The following is an 11,894-nucleotide window of genomic DNA, read 5'->3' as shown; positions in this document are numbered from 1 at the left end:
TTAGGGTACCCTAACAGCAATGGCCAATAAATGTAACTATGATTGGTGGGACATGAAATAGGGGATGCATCATAATGTGCATTTAAATAACATGTACCTTGTTTGATGTCTTAGGGTTAACTATTACATGAAGTCATCTGGTTCCAGGAAACCTTTTCCCTTAGAAATTGTGTATCAAATAGGAAATTTTCTTGTAATAGGTGACAGACACCTCAACTAAACCTAGAAAGAAGAAAAACATTATGAGTGGTCAAGATGAAGTGTGTGTGGGAGTTTGTACCAAGCAAGGAAAACACCTTCCAACTGACATGGCAAATGGAAATAGAATATCAGTTTGAGGGAACTTCCAAGTAGTCCACTTAAGCTAGAACACAGAGCTCATGAATGGATCATGGTAAATAATACTGCAAGTGTAGGTGAGAGACCAGTAATAGAAAGCCTTCAATGCCATGCAAAGGAGTCTATTTGTTATTCAATAGGCAGTACTGAATATCAAGTAATTTTGAGCAAGGAAAAATGCAGTCACTTTGGAGGATGGATGGGAGAGGGGAGATCCTGAAGCTTGCAGACTAGTTACGAAGCTACTAACAGACCAGTTGCAAGTATTCTTTGTATTGGTTATTTCTTTAAATACAATAATGTTACATTCCTCTAATTTTTAATGGTTCCCAGAAGGCTTCTCTGAAAGAAGTTTACTTTTCAGAGATTTGCTTCTACCCCTAATACACTAGTAGAAGTTGTTATTTATCTAACAGAAATTGCCACATTATTCTGCTCATTGCTTGTGTAATCTTTCAGTGTGAGGGTGGGGTCTCAATATCCAGGTACAAATTTGATTTAAAGCAAGGCTAAATCCTTCTTAAGAAGTCACATTCCAGTATGTGCTTTCCTAAAATAACTTAGATCCAGCACACTGTTTCATTAGTATAAGATATTTTAAAAATTGACCTACAATTCAGTGAGATTCTCCCTCAACCATCTAGGAACTCAGGCTGAGAATTTGGGGGGATAGAGGAGGGAGAATTCTTCCCTCCAGGAAAGCAAGGTCTATGACAAAAGTCAGCTTTCATAAAGCATTTGATTCAGTCCTCCCCATCCTAATGCGCTTGGATCTGGAGGGAAGAAAGGGATCCCACAGGGATTGGATTCTATTTTTGATTAAACAGAAACTCAGTTATGTAAATTTCACTGTGATTATTATTGTCAACATCAAATTGTGTAATGCCCTAGCCCTATAAATTCAATCTTCACCAAGCCCTTCCAAAACTTCCCTCCCTCAGGGTCACAGATACAGAGGTGAACTGAACCAAGAAAAGGCAAGCTGAGACTGGACTCTCTGATCACTTGTCCTTTATTTTTCCATCTCCTATTAAGCTGGCATTATCTCACCTCCTCTGTAATTTCCAGGTTCTGCAAAACCAGTCACCATGAGGATTCTCTATGTGATGTTTATACTGCTGTTTGTGGTTTTCTCACCAGCTGACACAGGTAAGATTCAGGCTGAGCATCAAAGGTACTGTGGAATGGAGGATGGGTTCAGTTGGGGCTTTATCAATTATCTAGAGTAACTAACTGTAAGAATAGGGTAACTCTAAGGAAAGCTAAGATAAAAGCTGCCTGTTTAGGCTAAGGAACTCATTAGGAGAGACTTTTTTTTTAACTAGACAGAAGTCATATTTGTGGTCAAACGGAGTAAGGGCAGGGGTTAGGGGGAAGGGACTGAGTGCCATTGAAAGATTGTTCTACATATTTAAAATCCTTAACTAGCCTAAAATGCCAGAGCAGGGTGGAGAAGGACATATCTACCATAGTTTTAGCAACACATGAATATTTTAGAACCAAGAGGTCCTCTAATTAAAACCCTCTCATTTTATAGATCAAAATTAATTCATACCCGGGTGTGTAAATAACTTGGCCAAGTCCCAGGAGTAGGATTTGAACTGATAATCATCTAACATCATTTTTGGACTTTAATAAGGGTTAGAGTTTGAATTAATCAATCTTAAGTAAACTCAGAGCACATCTCTTCTTATGTCAATAAGGACAGATGGGGCTGACTTAGCAGACTTTATGAGATCCTTAACTTGAGACACTATCTTGAATAATGGGACATTTTCCATGTCTTAATATTTTGTGAACATATACTATGTTATGGCGTGTTAATGGTAAAGAAAACACAAATATCCTGGGTTATAATTTCAATTGACTCTTTGTCAGCTCTCTTATCTTATTGTACTTACAACCTATTCAATTAAGAAAAATCCTTTCTCATGGTATAATTAAACACATATGGAGATCATAAATCTGAGAGACACAAAGATCCTAGGATTGTCCTAAAACAGATTTAAGGTTGGTCATTCTTGTATTAGTCAGTCAGAGCTTTCCTTCTGGCTCCATGATCATGTAACTGCCAGCTTTAAGGAAATCAACAATATGAAATTAGACTGTTTGCCTTTTTAACCAAATACTCAGGTCGACAGTTATGGTGCTGTGACTCAGATGGAACTGAAGGACTAGGAGAGAACAGTTCCCCACCTTGCCAATGCCAAAAGACTCAGGTACCTCAGGATTCATTATTCCTGAAGTTTTAACCTTGACGAGGTTGGGTAAATTCTCCTGTTCCCAGCTTCCAAAGGACTCCCACTAGTTTGGTTGAAGTCTGAAATTTCCCTTTAAAGATAACTCAGGGGGCAGGGATCAAGTCTGCTATCAAATGCTTTGTATAGATCCCCTGTACAGATCAATCTCAGGAAAAATTATCATGAGTATTGCTAGCACTAGTGTCAATTAACTAAAGATAGCCCTATGTTATGTTGGCCGTGATAAGGCTCTTTTGGACCAGTCAAAGTTATTTTGTCTTAAAACTAAATTAATTTTAAAGGCCAACAAAACATCAAGCCAGGAGTGGGAATGTTTCATCTTGGGCTTGCTGAAATGACTGAGGGAGAACAAAAGGCAGAAGCCTCTTCCCTTGAGGCTCCCAAAGCTGCTTCAGCACCAACCCCAATACTGGCTAATTCCCTTCACTCTACTCTCCACTCTTTCCCAACAACCCATCACCTCTTTCTTCTCCAAACTCTGCTCCTCCTCTACACTATTCCTTGCTTCCTCCCTTCCCCTACCCCCCCACCCCTTTCTCCTTAAGGATTTCCTTGCAGATTATAGCTGAGCTGGGCTTCCTGCTTGCCAAAACACTAGATACACAGGCTAAGGAGGAACTTAAAGCAAAAAGGGAGTTTCAAATAGCTCCTATCCCAAACCCACAACCCACCTCTAACATGATAAGGGACCACAAACCTTTGTATTTGTCACTATTGTAAGAAATCAGGGCATTGGAAATCTAAATGAAGGACCTGTCTCAAGGTTATGGAAAGTCATTAACTTTGGGGGCACCAAGGATCCCCACCCCACAATGACTGTAGAGGTGCTGCAAGCAAAGGTTTTCAGGATCCACTCTTATTCTGCTAGGTTTTCAATCCTTGCAACCCCCTTTCCTCAGAATAATAATAGCCAATTCATGATGGGGATTTCTAACAAGCTTCTGATTCTCCCTCTCACTGTTGTTAATTGTGAGCTCTGTTTATATTTGTCCGGTCATTCATTGTCAATTTGTCTGTTAGCATGTGTCTGTCTGTATCATGTGTGCTGTGAATAGGTCTGTTATACTGCAAGATTTACAATGCAGGCAGCACGAGACTTCTAAAGGTTGCAGCTAGAGAAACAAACAGAACTTTAAGACTTTTCCTTGTTGTTCCAGTCTGGCCAACCTGGAATTATAATGAAAATTAGAGAGAGTTGAAAACATCATAGAATCTGGAATTAATCATTAAAAAGTTTGGAAACTGATCATTTGGAATTACTAGAAAAGAAACCCTTTTGTAACTCTATGTAACTCTAACATCTCACCTTGCTAAAACACCCCCTCCTAAACCTGATGACTTAGCATTTCCCACTCCCTCAAAGAGTTAAGAGGGTATCTCATTATGGGGATTTTCAACAGCCACAAGGGTTCATATTAACCCCTCTCATCCCAGATCAAATTATAGACAAGGGAATGCAGGAGAAGTATAGGGGCAGCAATTCACAGACTGGCAGTGACTGGGCACCTGGTAGACCACCTAAAGCTTGGAAATGTCACGCAGGTCCTATAGATTCTGCCCACCCTGTTCCAGCAGCTGCAAACAGCCCCAGGCTTAGTAAATTCTGCAACTGTGGGGGAAGGGATAGGAGGATGGATCAGGCCTGTGGCAAACATTCACTAAGCCCTGCCTCCAAGAATTATCACCACTGAAACACCAGCCTCTCTGAACTTTGTAAACTTCACACCTCTCTGTTCCAATTGCAAAAATGTATTTTATCTCTCTTTAACCTGTTTCTTGATTTGTAAAGGGAAAAATAATAATGGTGGTTGTTATGGGATCAAAATGATGTAATGATTATAAAATGCCTAACATAATGACTGGCGTATGTTAGACATATTATTGCTATTATTTCTCACAAATTTAATGTAACTGATAACTTTGAAGTGGTTTTCATTACCAAAAGTAATACTATCGACAATTTCTGGAAATGCAATTGATATCATCTGAAGTTATTGTTGTATATGAATTGAGCTTTTAAAAGAATGTGATAAAATTAAATAATTTGATATTTACTATGATAACAGATATTTCCATTTGAAACTGTGGCTATTATTTAAAAAAATATATGGTGATTTACAGTTTCCACATATCATGTAAGGTGATTTAGAAATTCAATGACCTAAAGTTCTTAAAAACTGCAAAAGTTTCTGTGTTGTAGAATTTTTATTGAACAAATGAGAATCCTTTAAAAAAAAAAGATAGGGGCGTGATTTTCAAGCCAGTTTCATCTAAAAGATGTATTTATGTATGTTAATTTGAAGGTTTTTGGACTATCTATATGGAATGCCAGAATTTACTTATTTTCTGGGGATATATTTATGGAAAATTTGTTATTGGCATAAGGCTAAATTAATTGGATATGTCCTTCTTGACATATAGAAACTAAATTTACTCTCCATTACAAACACCTTTTTGACTGAGGAATTTTGTGATATCTAGGAACTCTGTAATAACTAAGAATTTAGTTTCGTTATATTTTCTGAGTATGTGCTACTTAACACCAACATAGTTTTGATGAATTCAAATTTTAAATATTTTTGTTTCAAGGAGGAAGAAAAGTATCTATCATTTTTAAGGTTTCCAAATGATTTTCTTCATAAAAGTTTAGAGAACAGGAATAAATTTTAAACACCTTTTAAAGAAGGGGAAATATTTGTAGAAGGAATCTTTTAAAAGATATTGTGTGATTTTTAAAAAGTCTACTAAGTTTTCAAAATAATTTACAGTTAAGTTTAGCTGTAAAGCAGAAGAGATCTTGCTGTTTTGATCTAAATTTGTAGTTATTCTATGGTCATGGAAGAGCCCAAAAAGGATTCTGAAAATCAAGAAAGAGAAGCAGAGCAAAAATTGGGAAGAGAAATCAGAGCAAAATACAATCAGGATAACACAAGATGCTTACAAAACTTTTGATTATAGGAATTTGTCACTAAGAGTAGGGACATAGGTGGAACAAGGGAACATTTCCTTAACTTCATGTCAATTCTAGACTAAAATTTTATAGATTGTCAACTGTCACTTAGCCAGGCTTAAAGTTTGCCAAGTGTCAGTGGGAAAATTCAGTCAGGACAATCCTACCTCAATTCAGGTAGAAAAGTCATTCTCCCAAACCTTCCCATGAGATCACCTTTTTGCAGTTTATACCAGCATCTCACAGGTTCACTGGCATCATTGATCACAGGCTCACACAGCCTTTTCTTACATTCACACCTAAAGTTAGACTAAGAAGAATAGTTAGTTAATAACTCTTTAAAATCTTAAAATAGCAAGCTCCAAAAATCAGTTTCAGATATGACTGTAATTTCACATTGGTTGAGGAACATCTTTAAAGCAAGTCTTAAGTATCTTGTATGCCTTTCTATACTTGTTTTAATTCCTGAATAAATAACAATAAAAATCAAATTGGCCATTAAAATCATAAGCTATTGCTTTAATAGATTTACATCTGTTTCTCAGACTTCTCTATTCCTTTCTATCCATGCTCAGTCTAGAGAATGAGTTACTCACATGATAAATTCAAACACTAACTTCAACTCATGTTTAGGTCACGCAATGAATTCAAATCAAAACATTTAACTTTTCTGTTAATGCAAAATATTACCAAAGATTGCCTCTAAGAAACTTACAATGAAATTCTTTTTTTCCAAACTGAAGATGTCTCTGCTCTAGTTTGAGAAGTTAATTCAGTCAATTCTACTACTACCCAATTGCTCTTACATCATTTTGTACCATATAAAAACCTTATTCCATACAGTTCTACCTTTATTAATGTTAACTTTAAATCCCAGCCTTAGTCTATAGGATATGATTCAACATTGTGTTTGTACCTTTGTTTCCTTTCCTTCTTTCTATCATTCCTGTTATCATTCAGAAAGAATGTTCCTATTCCAGTGAATTTATCCTTTACAAAATACAAAAGTACAAATTTATCCAATTATTGGATTGAAAATAGCAAAATTCCAGATGTTTGCTTTGTGCTCATTTCAGAAAACATGCCATATAAAGGAAAAGCAAGGATAAGACTAGATAATCAGACTCAGGAGTAAGAACTCAAACATCAAGTATCACCAATCACAGTTTAGAGCCAAACACAGTAATTTCATTCTGATGGAGCTTCAATAAGCAATAATGATTTACCAGGACTCACATACATAAGGGACTCCATTTAGTATCTTTCTCAAATTTATCCTTCAGATAGTACTATCTTAAATTTGATTGAGCTATTAATTATAAAATCAAGTTACATAATTTTTCTGTCCTTTCAAAATCCTTCCTCACACTCTTCCCTCCCAGTTTAAACAAAGCAAAGAGGTTAACAGCTAACCTTTGAGTCCAATGGATTTCTGTCCTTATTTCACAAGCTTGTTTATTCTTCTCTAATTATACTCACTTTGAAAGAATGAAATACTTCAGGAATTAAATCTTTTTAGCCAAGATTTCAAATGGAAAGTCTACCATTATATAGCAAACATCAGCATGACCACTGCTTATTTGTAACAAATTGTCACCGTTCCGAACTATCAAATTTTTATAGAAATACAATCCAATCAAATGCATTTTCAGAAATTATCCTGTTAATTTCGGCATTCAGAACCCATTTCAAAGTAACCAGGTGTGGAACAACTACCTTATACTGCAGTTATTTATGCTAAGCACCTTACAATCATAAATGCCAAATAACAATATATATGCAATTTAGTCAAATACACATACATATAGAGAGAGAGAAAGAGAGAGAGAGATTTAAGTTCAATCTGAACAACCTTTCTCCTTTTCTTTAAAGGTTTAAAATTATGTTAACTTAAAATGAGCTTAACTTAGTATTTTGTCTTTAGCCCAGGTAAAACAGATCTTATTGATTTTGAACCAGTACTAACTAGATGGGCTTGACTTCCTCTCCAAGCAGGGAACTTGGAAACAATAATTAATTGAACTGTAAAATTACTAATCACAACAATCAATATCAATACCCATTTTTAAATTTCATAACACTTTCTATAACTTTGTCTCTTGGTTTTCCAATCAGGTTACAAATTTTCATTTCCTCTGTACTCTTTCAGCATACCCAAATCTTCTGAAATAATATGAGGGAGGGAGTGAATGAAAGCACATGGTCCTGTTGCTCCCCTATCTCTCGTTTTTCTTTACACCATTCCTTTTTCTTTTCTACCTTTACCCAGACTATCTTTATTCTCCTTTATATTCCAAATGAAAAAAAAATACCTAACAATTTTGTCTTACTCCAAACCTTAAAAACCAGAGGTAGTTAAATGTCAAACAATTTGCATACCAAGAAAGCCACATTTCTTCCCTTCCCCCTTTACAATAATAATAATAATAATAATAATAATAATAACCCCTTTTTCCTTATGCTAAAGTGATCACTTTTTAAAGACAGAAAACTCTATCATTATTATTATTTTTTCTGCTACTTTAAACACATTGTCTGATATCAGATACATTGATTTAATTTGAACATAAAGTACCAACTTTAGCTTCAAGACCTAATTAAACCTAAATTCAAAACTCTCAGCCCTTCTTCTAAGCTGCTTGCTTAAGATTTTTTTCTCACTTGTTAATCTTCCACTTACTTTCACCAGAGTTTAATAAATTCTAACCTATCTTAAACATTAAATTAAGAGTGACACATTTCACCTTTTCACAATTTCAAATACGACCAGAATGAATTCAGTTAACTTTTGGTTGTATCCCATTACACAAAAGCCTTTCCTTTGGGTCAGGCAAGAAATGGTTACATGCTGGTTAGACTGCCTTCTTTGGTCTGAGGGAAAAAGAGAGATTCCCTCCCTCCTTTTTTTTCCACTTCTTTCAAGCTTTCTGATCACACAGTACCCATGCTCTTCTCATCCCTACCTCCTTAAATTTTCTCACTTTTCCCTCCAGTGGACTTTGATTAAAACCCCTTTAAAACTGCACATAACTTATTTCTTTCTGCTCCTGACCTGACACTTCTCATACACTCTTTTACTTGCTATTATCAACCATATAAACTAAACAGTAAAATAATTTTCATTTTTATTATCTTTCCCTTTCTCTCCCTCCCTGTCCCTCTGCTCCTCTGAACCTGATCTACGAGGGTTAAGAAGGGAGGTAAGGTGGCATTTCAAGGACAGTCCAGCTGAGCCTTTTGCTCTTCCTGGCTAAATTTACAACTTTACAAAGTGTCAGATAAAACACAGACAGACTTTCATTCACACAGAAACATCAACACAACATATATAGACATTTGACAAAGCATTATAGAATGCACATCAATTTCAAATTCAGATTCAGACCAGTAAAAAACTTGTTGTTATTTACTCTGACTGATTTCTAACCAATTTTACAGGATCCTTCCCAGAATCTAGATTCTCCCTCCTCTGCTGTCCTCCTAACTTTAGGGAGCAGAAGGGGCAAGGAATATAGCAAACATTCCTTCAAATGGCTATCAAAGTAATGTTCAGAGGATGCTTTATCCCCTTCCTGGTCCCATTACCTTAAGAGCACCCAATTATTCTTCCCCTCTGTCCCGAGATTTTCCTCCCACTCTTTTCAGGGATTTCTCTCCCTCTTTAGGTATTCAGAATTCTTCCCTCCCATATTTGAGCCTGTCTTCAGCCCATAGCCAATCCTGACAGCCTCCCTGAGTAGGGAGTATCCGAACTATCAAAAGTCATCCCAGCTATTACAAGCCATCCTGGGGATTCCTCCCCACCCTAGGCCTGGAACCCTTTCCTTCCATCTGCAGTCCACTAAGGCTGAAACTGCCCTCTGCTCAGAATTGCTAGATAGTTCCTGAGGAGCTTCCTGATCCACAAAGGGTGTTTCTTACCTTTGCCTGGTATACCAACTTGTGTGATCTTCCCATAACCTGCCAGGAGGGCTTCCCCCAATCCTCTGAACTTCAAAATGTGGTTCGAGGTAGCCATGCCTGAATGGAGCAGGTTCAACTTATATGGATTGTTAAAATCAACAGGAGCCCACTCTTCTCATGGTATCTTCTCTCACTCCACCAAAAGTCAGTGATTGGGCCCCAGGTTTGGCACCAAATTTGTTGAAACATGCTTGACACTCATAGGTATTAAAGAAAATTTATTACAGCAAAGTTCAGAGGAATTGAACACCTTTGGCCAAAAGTGGACTCAGCGCCGCCCCCACCCCCACCCCACCTTAGGAAGGAAGAGCACTGAATACAGAAGCAAGATAAGCTATATGCAGTTAGTTCAAGACAGATCCTCCCACCAGGAGACAGATTGGTCCATTCTCCATTAGGTCACCATCTTCTCTACATGCCCATTATGTAAGCACCCTTGGTGTGATCCTGCCTCCCAAATATGCTTCAACATAGGAGCCATGAGCAGAAAATGGAGGGGTAATTTTATGTGGGATATGCCTGCTTATATATGAGGTTCATTAAGCAAGTACGGTGAAGGAAAGCTTTCTCCAGGTTATTCCTGGTCATATTTCCCAACTGGTTCAGGCTGGTTTCAGGCCTGGACCTTCTTATCAAAAATTTTGTGACTTTCTGAAGGCCACTGTGTGTCTCCTGATTGGTTGAGTTCACCTGCAATCAGCTTTCTTATTAACTGACTTATTCTCAATGACTTCATCAACTAATAATTTCTGTGAAAATTTAACTTTTTGCTGTCTCTCACAAATACCAGTGCAGAAGACAACACCATTTCCAAGCCATCTTCCTTCTAGGCTTCCCACAAACCAACTTCATTAAACAAATCACAAACAAGCTTTCCTTAAACAAAAGGAAATACTTTTGTACTCACTGTCAGCTATGGGCCTTGTGTGGGATGGCTCAGATCCCTACTTAAATTAATTACTCAAAGGCCTCTCAAAGTGATGACAGAAAGATATATTTACTAGATTCTCGAGAATTGGGCAATTCCTGTACCAGTTCACCTGGAGCAGGAAAAAGCTGAAGACAAAGAAAAGACAGTGATTTATATAGACCCTAATGCAAGTCCCCCCTCCCCCCACTGACCATTATCCTCATTAGCTGAGAATATGATCTTACATTCTAGACACGAAATCTAACCAATCCCTTTTGAAATGAAGACACTGAAGAATTATGTAAGTTTTATCCAGTCATTGAGACCCTAATGTACTACACAGTTTTATATCCTTATATGGAATTATTCCACCCTAAAAATATCGTAACCTTGAACCTCTCAGTCTTACCTCACCCCTGGGAGAAGAATTACAATCTGAGAAGTCTTCACTAAATCTATTCCACTCAGCCTGACTGCATGCTTCAGGTCTTACTGCTCTCAAGACTAACTTCCTTTCAGCTCTGCTCTAGCTCTGCCTCTTCCTGTTCCACCCATTCAGCAAACTCCTCCCACCACAGGCTTCATGGGACTCAGGGTTCCATGTGACCCAGGCAAGGCACATGGGTCTATTACTGAATGTAAAAGATCTCTCATTTTAAATTACCATGACACTGGCCATTATAATACGCTACCTCTTTTATTCAAAAAATATTTTTTTTTAGCAATCAAACCGATGAAAGTCATGTGTAAGGCTAAATCTTCAAAAATGTGACTCAGAATACAATATAACATTTATTTTTCTATGTGACTATTAAGAAAGATTCTAAAGCATTTTCTTTTTCTTATAGGATATGACAAGCAACCAAATGCTGATCTTCTATGTTACGCAAGAGGGGGCCACTGTGTCTTTCTTACCTGTCGTGGAAGTTATATCATACAAATAGGCTACTGCAGGAGTCGATATCATCAATGCTGCAAAATTTTAAGCAACAAAAAAATAGTAAAGTCTGATAAGGGGAGTATCTGAGGTAGGGGAGAGAAAGATGTAAAAAATGTCAGCATCTGAAATGCCTGGAATGTTTCTTATTTTTGTTTTAATAAAGGATTCCCCTTTTATCGAAAATATGATTTCTAAGGCAGAAATGATTTCTAAATTTTTGTTCCTTTGTAGAGACTGTATCATAAAGCACAGTAATAGATTGAAATCTGGTTTGCATGACTGACAAAATGGAGGACTAGTCATTTCTCTAATCCTACAATCTCTCAAACCCCTCTAAACAGAAATTATTCACCAAATATAATACAGTTCATTTGTCTTCATGGTTTAAACACACCTAAAACCCAAAGAAAGATAAAAAATCAACAAAAACACCTTATCTAACTTCTACCTTCAGCTCCCACATTTTGCCAGAATAATAACCTCATAATACTACCAAAGTCAACTGATACCTTTAATACTGGCCAATCAAAT

At 36.9% G+C, this 11,894-nt stretch overlaps 1 long non-coding RNA gene across 1 annotated transcript; it reads left to right on the top strand.

Annotated features, from left to right (window-relative positions):
* Positions 1-1,230: 1,230 nt before the first annotated feature.
* On the top strand, positions 1,231-11,546 carry LOC140520446 (uncharacterized). Its single transcript, XR_011972503.1, has 3 exons — positions 1,231-1,316; positions 1,408-1,488; positions 11,272-11,546. It is a non-coding gene; the product is annotated as an uncharacterized lncRNA (long non-coding RNA).
* The last annotated feature ends 348 nt before the right edge of the window (positions 11,547-11,894 follow it).

The sequence above is a fragment of the Notamacropus eugenii genome, chromosome 1 (assembly GCF_028372415.1).
Source record: "Notamacropus eugenii isolate mMacEug1 chromosome 1, mMacEug1.pri_v2, whole genome shotgun sequence".
Taxonomy (NCBI): Eukaryota; Metazoa; Chordata; class Mammalia; order Diprotodontia; family Macropodidae; genus Notamacropus; species Notamacropus eugenii.
Note: the sequence above shows the minus strand (reverse complement) of the source record. Positions and strands in the feature narration are given on the sequence as shown.